Source organism: Molossus molossus, unplaced genomic scaffold, assembly GCF_014108415.1.
Source record: "Molossus molossus isolate mMolMol1 unplaced genomic scaffold, mMolMol1.p scaffold_m16_p_2, whole genome shotgun sequence".
Classification (NCBI taxonomy): domain Eukaryota; kingdom Metazoa; phylum Chordata; class Mammalia; order Chiroptera; family Molossidae; genus Molossus; species Molossus molossus.
In genome coordinates, this window is record NW_023425355.1 from 9,065,181 (window position 1) to 9,083,846 (window position 18,666).

Here is an 18,666-nt window from a genome sequence, read left to right on the forward strand (position 1 = left end):
TAGTTTGTGTCTTTCTAGGATTGTTTCCATTTCATCTAGATTATCTAATTGTTGGAATGTAGTCTTTCATAGTGTTCTCTTTTAATCTTTTTTCTTTCTGTAAGATTGATAGTAATGTCCCATCTTTCATTTCAGATTTTAGTAATTTGAGTTTTATTTATTTTTCTTATTCGGTCAATCTAAAAGATTACCAATTTTGTTTATCTATTTTTTACAAAGCCAGATTTTGGAGCAGATATCCATCCCTAGGCAACAAAAGCACAGGACAGCAGCTGAGACCCATCCCCCCAAACTACAGCAAAAGCTGAGAAGCAGCACTCCCCAGCCACCAACGGTGGGACCTGGGACTCCACAGAGGCCTGTGTGGTCCAGTAGCCCGCAAGTGCAGTGGGAAGCCGGAGCCCGAGAGAGATTGGTGTGATCCAGCTGCCCGCCCTCGGGAACTGCAGGGTGTGAGGGCACCAGAGAGGCCTGTGTGACCCAGCAGGGACTGTGCAATCTAGTTACCCATGGGACCTGCGGAGTGCTGAAGCACCAGAGATGCCTGTGCAACCCAGCAGAGACTGTGTGATCTAGTTACCCACAGGACCTGCGGGGTGCTGAAGCACCAGAGAGGCCTGTGCGACCCAGCAGCCCATAACATAGGCATAGAGCCTTGTCCCCAAAGGGACTGGGCGATCCAGTTACCTGTGGGACCTACAGGGTGCTGGGGCACCAGATAGGCCTGTGCGACCCAGCTGCACACAAGATAGGCATACAGGATGTGAAAATGGAGGTGGAGCAAATAGAAGCTACGCAGACAATCTCCCAAGACCAAATGGAACTACAATTAAAATAAAGACAAATCCTCAGAAAAAAGCAACAGAAAAGCAGCAGGACAGGGCCATATAACCAGGGACACTGGTAGGATCTGCAGAGGCAGGAGAGGGTGGCGGGCTGGGAGCCCATGGACAATAGCAGTCTTAGCTGTGAGCAGCGCCCCTGGGGAATAAAGACCAAGCCCACTCCTCAGCTCAGAGAGCCTGGAAAGAGCTCTAAAATAGCCACAGCCACTCACCTGGGGGCTACCGCAGAGGGAGGGCAGACTGGGCTGGAACTCTGTGGGGACACCCGGGATTTGGAAGGCAATCAGAAGTTTTTAGTGAATTGCGGCCACAAAGGCCAGTGGCCAGTATGCTCCTTCTCCGAGCTATGGGGAAAAGCAGCAGCCCCCTCCCCCCCCCGGAGATTCATCCTTTCCCAGGTGAGGCAAAGAAATGCAAACTTAGGTTCATTAATAACCAGCAACTATCCCACCCTCTGTAAATCCTTTCATGCAGAACACCAGGGATACATTCCAAGGCACTAAGTAACTGAAGACTACTAGCCTCCAGGAAAACCTAGAGGATAACTGAACCTTTCCTGGGCTTGCAAATCTACCCAGGAAAGTAAGACTTCACAGTGGTGTTTAACGTGGGCCTGCCCAGGCCCATCCAAACCCAGCAGAGGGAGCCACAAACAGAACACAACACCCACAGGGAAAATTTGGCAGGCTCCAAAATACATTAACATAGCCAAAATGGTGAAACAAATAAACAAATCCCAAATTAAAGAACAAGAGAACTCTATCGAAGATGAGATAAATGAAATGCAGCCAAGCAAATTATGAGAGGTAGAGATCAGAACCATGATCTTGTGGAAGCTCAACAGCATGAGTAAGGACATCAGCACCATGAGTAAAGATATAGAAACATTAAAAACCAATCAAGTGGAAATGAAGAATGACATAGCAGATCAAAAGCACATTGGAAGGACTAAACAGCAGAGTAGAGGAAGCTGAGGACCGGATCAATGAATTAGAAGACAGGGTAGAAAAAATCAATCATCAGAAAACCAAAAGGAAAAAACAATTAAAAAACAGGAAGACAGCTTAAGAGAACTATGGGACACTAGAAACGTAATAACATACGGATCATAGGAGTCCCCGAAGAAGAAGAAAATGGGCAAGGGTTAGAGAATATATGTGAAGAAATAGTGACAGAAAACTCTCCTAACTTGGTGAAGGAAGAAGGCATTCAATTCAAAAAGCATGGAGAGCCCCAAGTAAGAAGAACCCAAACAGGCCCACACCAAGACACATAGTAATTAAAATGCCAAAAATTAAAGACAAAGAGAGAATCCTAAAGGCAGAAAGAGATAAGCAACAGGTTACCTAAAAAGGAAACACCATAAGGCTCTCAGCTGACTTCTCAACAGAAACACTACAGGCCATAAGGTGTGGGAGACTTTTTGCATGGCATCCATTTTGTTAAAATCTGCTCTGCATACAATGTTTCTGCATTCCTTTAAGTAACCATATACTCAGTCAGTTATGCTCTGTTTATCTTTTGTTCCACCCGTGATATTTACTTGAAATTTCTTCGGGGTGGTTACCACAAACTTATCGCTTGGCAACAAATGTTCTTGTTTTTCTGCTTCTTGCCCTATATATAGTGTGGATCTCCCCAGAATAAAGAGACTTGATCAGAGCCCTGTCTTGTCTCCATTTCTCTGTCTCTTGTCCCTCCTCATCCTCACTCCCCCTCTAGAGTCCTCGTTGCTCGACCTGAGGGACGGGTCAATAAGGGAGTGGCATGAAATAGTCAAGGTCACGAAAAACAAGGATCTGAATCCAAGACTACTCTATCCAGCAAGGCTATCATTCAAAACAGAAGGTCAAATAAAGAGCTTTCCAGACAAAAAAAGGCTAAGGGAATATATTAACACCAAAGCAGCACTGCAAGATATGCTAAAGGAACTTCTGTAATTAGTAGAAGAAATAAGAAGAAAAATACAACCACACGGAACAAAAATGGCAAGAAATAAGTACATATCAATTATCACCTTAAATGTAAATGGTTTGAATGCTCCGATAAAGACACAGAGTAGCTGACTGGATAAGAAAGCATGACTCACATATATGTTGTTTACAAGAGATCCACCTCACAACAAAAGACTCACATAGGTTGAAAGTGAAGGGATGGAAAAAAATTTTTCAAGCAAACGGAAAGGAAAAAAAAAAAGCTGGGATAGCAATACTCATATCTGATAAAGTAGATTTCAAAATGAAGACCATAACTAGAGATAAAGAAGGCCACTACATAATATCGAAAGGATCTATCCAACAGGAAGATATAACCTTGGTAAACATATATGCACCCAATATAGGTGCACCAACATATATTAAAAATCTTTTGGAGGACTTCAAAGGAGAAATCAACAGTAATACAATCACAGCAGGGGACTTCAATACCCTGGTGACATCACTGGATAGATCTTCTAGACAAAAAATTAACAAGGAGACACAGACTCTAAATGAAGGGCTAGATAAAATGGATTTAATAGATATCTTAAGAGAATCACACCCCAAAACTGCAGAATTCACATTCTTCTCAAGTGCACATGAGACATTCTCAAAGATAGACCACATGTTAGGGCACAAACTAAGTCTCTACAAGTTCAAGAAGATTGAAATCATATCAAGCATCTTCTCATACCACAATGGCATGCAATGAGAAATCAATTGCAACAAGAACATGCAAAGACATTTGAAAACATGGAGGCTAAATAGCATGTTATTGAACAATGAATGGGTTACCATGGAGATCAATGAAGAAATTAATAACTTCCTGAAAACCAATGAAAATGAACACACAGCAACACAAAATCTATGGGATACAGCAAAAGCAGTTCTGAGAGGGAAGTTCATAGCACTACAGACCTACCTCAAGAAGCAAGAAGAATATCTAATAGACTACCTAACCTCACAAATTAAAGAACTAGAAACAAACAAACAAAAAAAAGAAAACCCCAGGGCAAGTAGAAGGAAGGAAATAGTAAAGATCAGAGCACAAATAAATGACATGGAGACCAAAAAAACAATTCAAAGGATCAATGAAACTAAGAGCTGGTTCTTTGAAAGATAAACAAGATTGATGGACCCGTAGCTAGACTCACGAAGAAACAAAAAGAGAGAACCCAAATACACAAAATCAGAAATGAAAGAAGAGAAATAATATCTGACACCACAGAAATACAAAGGATTAACACATATGATGAAGAATTATACGGCAAGAAATTCGACAATCTAAGCGAAATGGACAAATTTCTAGAAACACAAAACTGAACCGGGAAGAGATAGAAAACCTGAACAGCTCAATAACAACAAAAGAAATTAAAGATATAATCAAGACTCTCCCAGCAAACAAAAGCCCAGACCCAGACGGCTTCACGGGGTAATTTTACTGAACATTCAAAGAAAAACTAATACCCATTCTCTTCAAACTATTTCAAAAAATTCAAGAAGAAGGAAGACTTCCAAACTCGTTTTATGAGGCCAGCATAATTCTAATTCCAAAAGCAGGAAAAGACACTACAAGGAAAGAAAATTACAGGCCAATATCCCTGATGAACATAGATGCCAAAATACTGAACAAAATACTAGCAAATCAAATACAGCAATACATCAAAAAAGGATTCATCATGACCAAGTGGAATTCATCTCAGGGATGCAAGGCTGGTACAATATTTGCAAATCAATAAATGTGATACATCATAAAAACAAAATGAAAGACAAATTTCATATCATCATATCAATAGATGTTGAAAAAGTATTCAACAAAATCCAGCACCCATTTCTGGTAAAAATGCTCAGCAATCTGGGAATAGAGGGATCGTATCTCCACATAATAAAGGCCATATATGAAAGACCTACAGCCAACATCATACAAATGGGCAAAATTAAAAGCATTTCCTTTAAGAACAGGAACAAGACAAGGATGCCCACTTCTGCCACTCTTATTTAACATAGTACTTGAAATGTTAGCCACAGCAATCATTCAGGAAGCAAAAATAAAAGGGATCCAAATTGGAAAGGAGGAAGTACACTGTCATTTGCAGATGACATGATACTATATGTAGAAAACCATAAGGACTCCTTCAAAAATTTATTAGACTTAATAAATGAATTGGGCAAAGTAGCAGGATACAAAATTAATGTTAAGAAATCGATGGCATTCTTATACACCAATGATGAACTCACAGAAAGAGAAACTGAAAAAACAATCCCATTCACCATCACGGCAAAAAAAATTAAGATAACTAGGAATAAACTTAACCAAAGAAATAAAGGACCTATTTGCAGTAAACTACAGGTCATTGAAAAAAGAAATAGAGATATAAAAAAGTGGAAGCACATACCTTGCTCATGGATTGGAAGAATTAACACCATTAAAATGTCCATACTACCCAAAGCAATCTATAGATTCAATTCAATCCCCATCAAAATACCAACGGCATACTTCACAGAACTAGAACAAATACTTCAAAAGTTCATATGGAACCAAAAAAGACCCTGAATAGCCACAGCAATCTTGAAAAAGAAGAACAAAGTTGGGGTGATCACATTACCAGATTTCAGGTTATACTACAAAGCCACTGTAATCAAAACAGCCTGGTACTGGCACAAGAACAGGCACATAGACCAGTGGAACAGAACAGAGAACCCAGAAATGGACCCAAGACAATACGCTCAATTAATGTCTGACAAAGGTGGCAGGAGCATGCAGTGGAGTAAAGACAGCCTCTTTAATAAATGGTGTTGGGAAACTGGACAGCTACATGCAAAAAAAAATGAATCTAGACCATCAACTTACACCATACACAAGAATAAACTGAAAATGGATAAAAGACTTAAATGTGACTCATAAATCCTTAAAAGTCCTAGAAGAAAATATAGGCAACAACATTTCAGACATCATACGCAGCAGAATTTCCACTGATATATCACTTAAGGCAACAGAAACAAAGGAGAAAATGAACACATGGGACAACATCAAACTCAAAAGCTTCTGCGTAGCAAAAGATACAATAATCAAAATGGAAAGGCAACCCACTGTATGGGAGAGCATAATTGCCAATGATGTATCAGATAAGAGGTTAATTTCCAATATATATAGAGTACTCATACAACTCAACAAAAGGAAGACAAAGAACCAAATAAAAAATGGGCAGAGGAACTAAATAGATACCTCTCCAAACAGTACATACAAATGGCTAAGAGACATATGAAAAACTGCTCAACATCACTAATCATCAGAGAGATGCAAATTAAAACAACAATGAGGTATCACCTCACACCTATTAGAATGGCCGCCATCAACAAATCATCAAACAACAAGTGTTGGCGAGGATGTGGAGAAAAGGGGACTCTAGTACACTGCTGGTGGGAATGCAGATTGGTGCAACTACTATGGAAAACAATATGGTGTTACCTCAAAAAATTAAAAATTGAACTTTCATTTGACCCAGCGATCCCACTTCTAGGAATATACCCTAAGAAGCCTGAAACACTTATCAGAAAGAATATATGTACCCCCATGTTTGTACCAGCGCTATTTACGATAGCTAAGATCTGGAAACAGCCCAAGTATCCATCAGTAGACGAATGGATAAAATTTCAGTGATACATATACACAATGGAGTACTACGCAGCTGTAAGAAAGAAAGATCTCTTATCCTTTGAGACTACATGGAGGGACCTGGAAAGTATTATCCTAAGCGAAACAAGCCAAACAGAGACATATAAGTATCATATGATCTCACATATTTGTGGTATATAATTAACATAACAGTCTGAGGAATAAGGTAGTCCCAGAGATGTGGAAGTGGGGTACAGACTGACAATTTCCAGAAGAGAGGGTGGTGGGGGAGAGATAAACCCCAGAACTTATACGCATGTATGCATGAACAATGGACATGGACAACAAGCTGGGGACAGGGCGGGTAGGGACGGGGAGAGGGGAATCAGCGGGGGGGAAAGGAGAAACATGTGTAACAATAATAAATTAATTAATCAAAAAATAAAAATAAAATAAAATAAAAGCCAGCTTTTGGATTTGGTGATATTCATTATTGTTTTTCTGTTCTCTGTTTCATTAATTTCTGCACTAATTGTTATTATTTTCTTTCTTTTCTCTACTTTGCATTTAGTTTGTGTTTCTGTTTTTAGTTTTTTTAAGGTAGAAATTGGGTTATTGATTTGAGATCTTCTCTTTTAATATAGGCCTTTAAAATCATACACTTCTTTCTAAGAACTGTTTTGTTGCATCCCATATGTTTTCTCTTTATGATTGATGAGAGAGAGAGAGAGAGAGAGAGGGAGAGAGAGAGAGAGACAGAGACAGAGAGACATGGATTATGCATCAGTTGCCTCCCACATACCTCCTAACCAGGAAGCAAACTTGCAACCTGTTTGGTATAGCGGACATCTGAGAAGCACCAGGGCCAGGGCCCATAAATTTTCTTATATTATATTTCCATTTTCATTCATCTGAAAACGTTTTCTCATTTTTCTTGTGGTTTCTTCTTTGACCCATTGGTCACTTAGAAGCATGTGGTTTTATTTTCACATGTTTGTGACTTTTCCTAATCTCCTTCTGTTATTGCTTGTAAATTGTATTGCATTATGGTTGGAGAAATCATTTGTAGGATTTCAATCATTTTATGTTTACTGATGGTTACTTTATGGCTAGTATATAGTTATTCTGAAGAACGTTCCATGGTTACTTGAAGAATATATGCTCTGCTGTTGTTGGATGTATTGTTGTAGATGTCTGTTATATCTAGTTGGTTTATAGTGTCGTTTGGTATGTTTTAAATTTCCATTTTAAACAATGTTTTCAATTTTACTCGATAAACCAACCAACAAGAAACAAGTTGATAAAACTTTTAAAAAGGCAGGAAACTTCTAGCCAAACTAACATATAAAATAAAACTGAATAAATATTTCCAACTTGAGTTTATATATTAAAGTGTTTTTCCTTTTAAATTTAGTTTTTGTGGAAAACAATTTAAATTATAAATTTTAAGAATAATACTGTTTAACTAATTTAATTATTTGATCATATTTGATGAACATAGTTAATTGGCACTATATAATGAACCTAACAGTCTGAAGAACAGGGTAGATCCAGAGATGTGGAAGTAGGATACAGACTGACAATCCTCAGAAGAAGGGGTGGGGGGAGGGAAGAGATAAACCACAGAACTTATATGCATGTACACATAACTAATGGACATGGACAACAAAGCTGGGGATGGGATGGGGGGGATGGGGAGGAGGGTGTCAATGGGGAAAAAGGAGAAACATCTGTGACAAAAATAAATTTAAAAAAGAAAAAAAATTAATTAAACTGGAAAATACATTAAACGGGAAAACAGAAGACACACATTCTAGATCTGACTTTGTCACTAACTTGCTGTGTGGCCTCCATGGACAATCTGACTTCTCTGGGCTGGTGTCTTTATCTGTAAATACGAACAATTCTAGCTATAATATTCCTTGCATTGGTCAATAAAATCATAAGATTTTAAAGAGAGACTTGAGTTGGTCTTAGAACTTTACTAGTCTTTCCTAACTGACCTTCATCTCACTTCGACTTGGTTACTGGAACTATAAAATGGGGAGAGTAATACATATTTTGCCAAACATTTGCTAGGATTAAATAAGATTTCATAGGTAAAGTAGCTAGCACAGAGTATGGCCAACAATAGGTGCTCATTAAATGTTAGTTCTATATTCTTTTTTATGAGTAATTAATTAAGAGACTGATTAGAAGTAGTAGGAATAATGGTAGTTGCTATGCAGTGTCCATATCAATACTCTTTTATTTATTAAAAACATTTTTTTCCTTTATTGATTTTTAGAGAGAGAGGAAGGGAGAGGGAGAGAGAGATAGAAACATTGATGGGAGAGAACATCGATTGGCTGCCTCCTGCATGCCCCTCACTGGGATTGGGCCCACAACCTGGGCAATTGAATCGGCGACCTTTTGGTGCATGGGTTGATGCTCAACCACTGAGCCACACTGGCTGGGCCACATCAATACTCTTTTAAATGATAACCAACTGACATAAGAGCTTTCACATCTGGTAGGAAGGAAGGAAAAGCATTAGTTCTTATGTAATTCTGCTAGATTTTACAGGCTTGACAGCTATGGGACAATAATGGAAATTTCCTAGAATATAAAATACAAAAGAAAAAATCAAATTGATGTCCTTTTTAATCTATTCTTTTTTTTTTTTTTTTTATCCTCACCCAAGGACACTTTTTCCATTTTTTGTTCAGATGGAGTGGGAGGGAGAGAGAGGAAGAGAGAGAGATAGAGAAACATCAACATGAAAGGGACACATCGAGTGGCTGCCACCCGCACAACCCAACCAGGGCCGGGGACAAACTGCAACTGAGGTACGCGCACTTAACGGGAACCGAACCCAGGTCTCTCTGGACCGCAGGCCGATGCTCTAACCACTGACCCAAACCGGCCAGGGCCTTTTTAATCTATTCTTTATGCAAAAGCTATATCCCTTTGGAGAGTTAGGCAGCTTTTAGAGCAACAGTAACACTTTAAGTTATATCTTAGCTTGCTGTTTTGATATTTATTATCTCATTTGATCCTAACTCAGTGTCTAACATATGATATAAATTTTAAAAAGTTATTTTTGAATAACTGAATTACTCTTTGCAATACTTCACAATGGTAAACAGCATAAATATCACCATGTAAAAACAGCCTCAGAAGAGAGGTCAATTAACTTACATAAGGTCACAGGGTGAATTAGGAACTAATCTGAAATCTAGGTATCCTGATGGCTTCTCTGCTCCTCATTTGACCTCACCATGTGACCTGATTTAAGCTTTTTAGCCTTTGTTCTCTATCCCTTCCTCATCTGTCTAATAATGTCTTTATTGATTTTAAAGCTTTAACAAAGTTATTAAATTAGTCTAAGGAGGTTTTCTGATCTACTTTTCTTCCCCTTGTGGAAAAGCAGTGAGGAGTAATTCTTATTGTAAGTTATTGATGATTAAGTATCTGTGAGTGTTTACCGATTCAGGTTTCTGACAGACAAGCAAAAAAGGGGCCCAAAATGAGAACAGAACTGGAGAGGAGTTGGAGAGTATTGGAAGGCTGCTGGGATTACCAATTTTGGTATTTTCCATGCCAGAAATTTTATTTTTTACATTTTATTTTAGCATAATTATTTTAAATTATTGGAACATATTTATATTTTCCATGAAATATTGCTAATTCTTAAGCATGATTTTACTTGGCCTTGCCCCTTATTGGTCTCCATTCCTTCAAACACATCTAATTTTACAGCAGAAGGCAGTGTTAAGAATTGAAAGTTGAAATATAGAAATTCCCCGTGGTATTCATCTTTTTGGGAATGCCTTTAATAATATTGGAGTTCAGCTGCCTTTTCTTCTAATCTTCATAAGAGCTTCACTGGCAATGCAGCTGGTTCACTTGTTGCCTATTATGTGGTATCTGTGGTATAACTGACAGGAAAAAAGCAATGAGAACGGCTAAGAAAAACAGTGAGCTCAGCTATAGAGTTTCAGACATTTTGTTCTGTATGGTTGTAAAATTTCATGCTTTCTTTTTCTCATGCGAATTTTAGGTTGCCAGATGTCCTGTGCACATATGACTGTTCTGTGTTTCTGTGCCATATCCCATTTTCATCTGTATCAGAATACATAATGGTTCTCCCATTTGAGCCAAGTCAGACACAATTAGTTGACTACTGTTGACAGCCTGGTAGAAATATGTACCACATTCTCCAAACTAAAATCCTTCACCAAACTGTCTCACATATTTGAATCACTGTGAGGCAGAGTAATAAACGAAGTGAGAACTTTGTTAGTCATATTAAATGATGCTCACAGTTATTTCCTACAGACTTATGACTTACTCAGAGGCCATTACAGTTTGAACTTTTTACTTTTCATTGTTTTTACCTGGAAATCATATAAATTGTAAATGGAAAAGAATTTTAATTTAATATTCTTTTGTTGGGGACATGAAGATTGGTGTCTTTTGATTTTTTTTCTCTAGGTTAGGCTATATAAATGGAGAAATAAACTCAGACCAATCATAGTAAATGATTGTTTAGTTGACATGCCCCTGAAAAGGAATTGGCAATTTAAATAACATAATATTTTGGTAAATAGCGTTTTGTTATATATGCCAAAAATGTTATTCTTATTTTCAAATGACGATGGAAGTAATACCAAAAAATTATTTAATATAATAATTATATCAACCTAATTGAATCTTACTTTGATTGACAATAAAAATACCTGACACGTATGAAATACTGAAAGTTTGTGAAATTAAAATTAATTTAAACAGGCATTTCAGTGTCATGAAGGTCCTTGGGGTTATTGTTACAAACATAAATTATTATAATACCTTTTATTTATATAACATTTTCAAAATTCATAATGATTTTTAACATGATATTGTTTTTCATTTTATGCTTTGTCAGAGACCAGGGGTTGCAAGGGAGGTTTTGGTGGTGAGATACACAAGATAAAGAAAGCTCGCATAGTTGACATCAAGAGGGATCAATAGCAGCAGCAGTAGCTGGTACAGCAGCAGCTTTATTCAATACTTCTAAAAACTTTTATAGACTCGTGCAACAGGACGGGGTGATGCGCATGCGGCCTAGGATTTTGCTGTGTCATGCTTATGTAAGAAAACGTGGTCTGCACCTGCGCAACCAGTGCCAAGAGCATGTCCTGAACACAGCGTCTATCAACAACAGGCCAAGTTCCCAGCCCCAACACTCCACCCCCTAGAGGCTGGGGCTTATGCTCTGATATACGGTAAATCACTGCTCCTTCTTTCAGGCCCCATTCTTACAGGTCCTGCTACATATCTTTCCCCCATAGAGGTCAGTGGCCCATAAGCCACTCCAGGGCTGCCCAGCCAGGCAGCCATAGGGTTATGACCCTATATACCGCCCAATAGTCAGTGTACACATGCACACAGCCAGACTCTTTCATTAACACTATCCACATGTCTCTCAGTTTGGCCCACTGGCTCAAACATCCAGCTTCTAAATCATACCAAAAAGTATTCATAGCCAGCTGCAGGGCCACTGCAACCCATGTCGGCAGTTGGCCACAGCAAGAACCTTCAGTATTCCAAGTGTCTGCAGGAGGGGGGAGGCTTTTTTCCACTTCCACAGAGGGCTCTTCCCATTCTGCCCTAAACTGTGTAGGTCCCAGCAAGGAGTACAGCTCCTGCGTTAAGGGGCTGGTAGAGAACTGGGACCCTCTATTCCACGTATGCTCCCCACTTTGTCAAAGTGAGGGTTTCAGCTACTCGCATGTGTGGTTGAATAGCCCGTGACCATAGCCACCCCTCTACTGGGTAGGTCTTTTGCATTGTGACAGGACAAGGACCAGTGATACTTTCACTGGCCAATAGGGGTGCATAAACCACTGCCAACTGCTTCTCACTGAGGGCGTAATGATTCTCACCTCCCTTCTACAATAGGGACCAAAACCCAATATACTCTTCTGAGCCCCCTGTTTCTGCCAGAGATGCCAGCCAAACCCCGAGTCATCCATCTGGATGTCAGGAGGAACGGTAAAGCTGGATCCACGACTCTCAACGTCTGAGCCTGGGCTTCCGTCCGTTTCCTGGCCAGAAAAACTTGCTCAACTGCAGGAGACCAGTCCCAGGTCTTCCCCTTCAAGGCCATGCAATGGAGGGGTTTCATCAGCAAGGCTAAATGGGGTATAAAGGTTTGCCAGAACCCTAATAGTCCCAAGTATGTTTGCAACTGTTTTACTCTTTCTGGTCAGGGATAGACCTATATCTTATCTACACTTGCCTCCGGCATGACCTTCATCTTACCTGACCAGACAACACCCAAGAATTTGACAGAGTATCCAGGACCTTGGACTTTGTCCTTGTTGACAGCCCACCACCAGCTTGGCAGGTTTTTGCAAAGGCTGCATGCTCCAGTTTCTAGCTCTGCAAGAAAATCAGAGGTCAACATTATATCATCAATATAATGGAACAAGTGTACGTGCGGAGGTTTGTTCTAGAACGCTAAATCCTGGGATACCAAACCATGACAAAGCGTTGGACTATGTAAATAGCCTTGGGGTAACATTTGGAATGTCCATTGCCTTCCTTCCCAGGTAAAGGCAAACTGTTCTTGGCTCTCAGGGTCAATGTCTTATTCAGTTCCCAATAGTCCACAGTCTTCGGGGTCGCTGAAGGAGGGCTTGTCCATGTGTTGGGGTCTGGGACCTTGGCCTGTTGTTGATAGAAGCTGTGGTTCAGGACATGACCTTGGAATTAGCTGCGCAGACGCAGACCATGTTTTCTTACATAAGCATGACATAGCAAAAGCCTAGGACGCATGTGCCACGCATTGCCCCCTCCTGTTGCCCCAGCCTATAAAACCAGTTAGAAGTATTGAATAAAGCTGCTGCTTCACCAGCTGCTGCTCCTCCTGGGAATTAAGATACTGCTGCTGCTGTTGATTCCTCCTGGTGTCGACTCTGCGAGCTTTCTTTACCTTGGGTATCTCACCACCGAAACCTCCCCTGCCACCCCTGATCTCTGACACGCTTTCTCTAACTTTGTTGGGTAGGTAAAGCAAGTATTATTATCCTCATTTCATAAGTGAAATAGTTTGTGCAGGTAGTAAGTGACAAACTCAAGAGTTTAATCCTAATCTTTTGACCCCTAGTGCTCTAACGCCTATATTGCTCGTGTTGTTTAATATTTGATATTTAGTAGTATGCTACATGTTAAAGTTCATCACCTTTAGAGTTTTTTAAAGTATCTATCCCTACAAAACCTTTAAATAGCATATTTTGAGAAATACACAGGTACTTTAAGAACAAATATGTCCCTCAATGGGATGATCATGACTACTCCAGGCATACTTTAATGAGATGAAATATGAACTATTTGTTAAGAAAACAAACCAGAAAGGGAGGCTACCAAAATATATAGAGATCACTTTTCCTGTTAAGTTCAAACTTAGAAAAATTAGCTAAAGAGGGAACCGTTTTCTTTTTATCTGTGCCAAATATTACAGAATATATATTTTCAGAAAATCTCTTCATTTAGTCTTTAAAATATGAAACTGAAGAGGCCCAAATGGAAAGGTTGTTTCTTATAATTCATGAGCCTTTATCCATTATCAGATAGTAAAATTTATAGTAAGGACATTATCCTGTATATATTTGTGCATACTTCAGTGTCTTGTTCATAGTAAGAACTCAAAACATTTGAGAAAAATTTGGCTTAATTTATTTTTAATTCTTTGTCTCTGATGGTTTGAGCTCATCTTCATAAAACCTAAGAAGGTAAAAAAATATATGAGGGTACTCTGTGGCTTTCTCTCATCAATTTCCACATTACTATCAAAATTTGTAAAATATAAACTAATCATGTTTCTTTCCTACTTAAAATCTCCTACTTTGTGAAATAAGGGGTAGAAAGGAAGGGAAAACCTTTTATTTTTATGTTATAAACTTCTGATATATATGTGTTTGTTGCAGTGAGTGTGTGTTATTTTGTAGCAAGAGAGAAAATACACATCCAAATATCAAAAACAGGAAAAAAAAAGTCAAAGAGTCCAATCTAAATTTCCCACAGGATAAAGGTTGAACATCTTAGCCTGGTAGATAAGGTCTTAAATCTGAGACTTCCAACTTCCTTCTTCTTCTTTTTTTTTACACTTATCTTCAGACAGAGTGGGAGGGAAAGAGAGAAAGAGAGAGAGAGAGAGAGAGAGAGAGAGAGAGAGAGAGAGAAAGAGAAACTTCAATGTGAGACACATCGACTGGTTGCCACCCGCATGACCTCAGTTGGGGCCAGGGACTAACCGCAACCGAGGCATGCGCCCCTGGGTGAATTCGAGCCCAGGACTCTTTGGTCCATGGATCGACCTTCCAACTGCTGAGCCAAACCAGCCAAGGCCCAACTTCCTTCTTAAGCTTCATCTTCTCACTTACATCCCTCTACCCTACACACGCATGCACATACACTCCTACTCTCCAGTGAAACAGAATTATCTTTTCTAAAGACACCATGATTTTCCCCTCCAACTTATTTTCTGTGTACACTTTACTCAGTTTGTAAAACTCTCCCCTCCCTCTTCTTTCCATTGAAACTCTTTCAAGACCCAGCTCAAAACACACGTTTTCAGTCCATAGCAGAATTAGTGCTTTCTCGTCTGTGTTACAGTACTGTGATATACAATAGCTTCTCTCATTACATTGTGGTGACAGCAAGGACCGTGAGTCATACTTTAGATATCTTTGTACCTCCCTGTCTCCCTTTTCTTTTTCTTCCCCCTGTGCCTGTACCTGACACATGGAAGACATTCAGTAAAGGTTTGTTGAATGAATAAAAATGAATGCACTACCAGATTAATGTATTTATCTAAGGCAATAGAACTCATGTCCTGTGAATAAATATCATTAAAGTAGTTAAAGAGTCAAGGACATTCAGCCTGATAATCAGTAGATTGAACTACAACTTTGGAATGAGACAGATCAGGTTTTATTTTTAGCATTCACTAATTCCTAGCAGTGTGACCTCTGGCAAATGACCTCACCTCAGTGGGCTTCACTTCTTTGATTTATAAGATGGGGCTAATAATATATACCTGGCAGTCAGTTGAAAAGACCTGAATCACCTAGCTCAGTATTTGGCAAAACCTAGGTGCTCATTAAATGGTAGTTATCACTGTTAGTTTTATCAGCTCGTACAGTGTTTCAGTTTGGTGTATTTGTTACTACCACATATTTAATTATCTATGCTAGTTGTCTAATGCCTGCTAATTTTTCTCTTGGAACACATTGTAATCGTCTCATATCATATTATAGGCACTGTCCGTATTTTCTAGCTTATTGCTGGCCACATACTTGATTTGTAATTACCAGATTAGAAGTGTGGCTTATGTTGAAAAGAGCACTGGATTTAGAGTTAGGAGATCCGCATAACACTACATTAAGTTGCTTTCCGTTTTCTGGGCCCCCTCAGCTCCTTCATTTATGGAATTAAAGGAATAGACTTCTTGAGTAGTTTAAAACTCACAAATTCTGTGACTCTATGATGAGATAATTAATCCTTTTTGTGAAATAAAGACTTGTACTATAGTTAAATAAGTCTCTATAGCCAGGTAGCAAAATATAGGGTCCAGATAGGTTGACCACCATCCCAGTTTTCCTAGAATTGACTCAGTGTTTATACAGGAAGTCCTGTGTACCATGAATCTTTTCAGTCCAGGGGAAATCAACACAGTTGGTCTTCCTAGCTCCAAGTATTTTGACAAATATAATGTATTTTTTCTTTGTACTGCTGAAAGCTTTGTTCTCTTGAATTTCACACTGACAAATAGTGCTTGGTCTTGAGGGTAAAGATGAGCAATTGAATAGGAGAAAAAGAAGAAGAGCCCATAATATACAAATAAGCACCCTTCTCTGGGTAATGATAATTCACTGTCATTGAATCAGTTGCTGTGGAGAACTTTTATGTAACAGACACTTTGTTAGGCTATGTTGTCAAGGGTAGAGATGTAGAAAGTTCTCTCTCTTCACCCAGGCTAAGTATTTGTGTGTGGGGGTGGGGTAGGGAGAATGTAGGACATCTACTTAGGGAAAGTTACCTACATACCACAAGGTGGTGTGTAATGGCAAAATATGTTAGATTGTTCAGGGAAGGAAGAGAGGCCAATGAAGACTAGAAGAGGTAGAACTATTTAAGGCTATATAGGATTTGCATTGGTTATTTTTTAATGTTTATTTTTATTTTTTATATTTTTTCAATTACAGATTATACTCATCATTATTTTATATTAGTTACATGTGTACAGCATAGTGGATCGGTTATTGAAGAGGCTAGGTAGACAATCCCAGGGGTGATGCACATGCTGCTAGATAATAATGCACAGATCCTACAGATAACTGACTATTAATGAACTTCCACCTTACATGAAAAAAATTCCATGGAATATGAAAGGGGGGCCAGGCCATTAATTAAACAAAAGGAAATACTCCAAGAGATAAAAAGGTAAGTTTGGGGTTGAGTGAGGCAATGAGGAGGTTGGGGTTGAGATCAAGGGAACTGGGGAAACAGAATTATAACCCAAATAGTCCCTACAATTTGTCTTTTGAGTTTTCCCTCCTTTTTAGGGTTATATATCTGCTGCCACAATCTTGTTTAACCCTCTCCATGGCATTAGGGACACTGGCATGATATGATGTAGGGGTAAGGGTACATAGGTCTCCACTGCTTCTTAGCTCTGAGGCTTTGGGCAAGTGAACTACCCTTGTTTGGATTCTGTTTGCTCATTGCTAAAATAGGAGCAAACATACCTACTTCACTGAGTTTTTTTTGAGGAATAATGAGAAAAGTAATGTGTAACATTGTAGCTGGAAAATATTAGTGCCTCAGTGAAGTTTAAGTTCCTCACCTATCTCCTTCTAGGGTAATGGTCATGTGTTTTATTATTTTCTAATCTCCTTCAAGTGGCTTCACAAAGAGACTCTTAAAGGAGAGTTGCACAGAGGAAATGCATTAGCGTCTGCTTTGATCAGTTCTCATATCTCACCTGGAGATTCCAGCCCCTTCACCTCCCCTGCTCTGTAGTGTGTGTGTGTGTGTGTGTGTGTGTGTGTGTGTGTGTGAGTGTGAGTGTGTGTGTGTGTGTGTGTGTGTGTGATTTAAGTCAGGACACTACACTATCTCCTTTCAAGTCCATAATGACATGAGTTCCTGTCCTTGGCTTTTACTGTGTGTCATGCAAGCAGTATGGTAACCTGTACATGTAGGAAAGGTACAGTTGACTACTAATCTGCACATGTTGAAAGCCGATTCCTGCCATCCAACTTCTGTGCACTGGCAAGAGCAGATTAATGGGCATAAGGTCTAGGACAAATTTTCCAGGTGCAAAGAATAAGACACTGTCACTTTATGAGAAAGCTGGGTCACTGAGTGGTCTCATTACCCTCTGCAGTGTCTTTCTTTGGTTAATTTATAAAGTCCAAGAAGTTTGCTTTCAAAGCTGCTCTATGTCTCTGTTAGTGCTCCCTTTATTATTGTAGAAATTTTCCCCTCCCTTCACCTTTGCCCTCAGAACCCCCAGCCCTCCTCTGAACCCTTTCCAATCTCCTGCCAATTTCCCCCAATCCCTTATAGTCCCCAACCCCTCCATACCTCACCTGATCTGCCTCTGCCCCAACTCTTCCCCTACTTTCTCCATCTCCCCCTACCCCATCACCCACTATCCTGTCACTACCCCTGTAATATTTAGGACCCCACCAAAAATTTAGCCTTTTCCAATCCCCTGTCTTCCTCCCAACTTACTTATCCCTTATTGTCTTTCTTCAGCTAAGCCAAGAAATAATTCAAACACCAGTAGAAATTGCCAAGGTTTATTGATTTTTTAAAAATATCACTTGCAAATGTATTTTTTATTGAAAACATACTGCAATTGTGATAGAGAAAAATCTTGATAAGAAAAAAAATCAAGTCAGTCTACTAACTACACTTTTTCAATGTTAGTTTCTAATAGCTATTCTCATGCATATTATTAGTATAAACTGTAATTAAAACAGCCCCACAGTAATGCAGGGTTCAAAGAAAGGGGCATGCAGAGTTGGTGAAAAAAGAAGCTCAAAGTCGTCAGGTTCAGTCCATAATCCAAGAGGCAGGGTCGTTGTACAGGTAGCCTTTGTTCATTGCCAGAGATTCAGTGGAAGTTTCTGGAAGCAGCAAATGCTGATGACAGCTGAGGTAACAGAAGACAGGTTGCTAGGAGTGGTCA

The 18,666-nt window shown here is 39.2% G+C and overlaps 1 protein-coding gene across 1 annotated transcript in view; it reads left to right on the plus strand.

The window, feature by feature from the left end:
- Window positions 1-18,666, plus strand: part of LPAR4 (lysophosphatidic acid receptor 4) — a 194,222-nt gene that overhangs the window by 77,211 nt on the left and 98,345 nt on the right. The window lies entirely within an intron of this gene.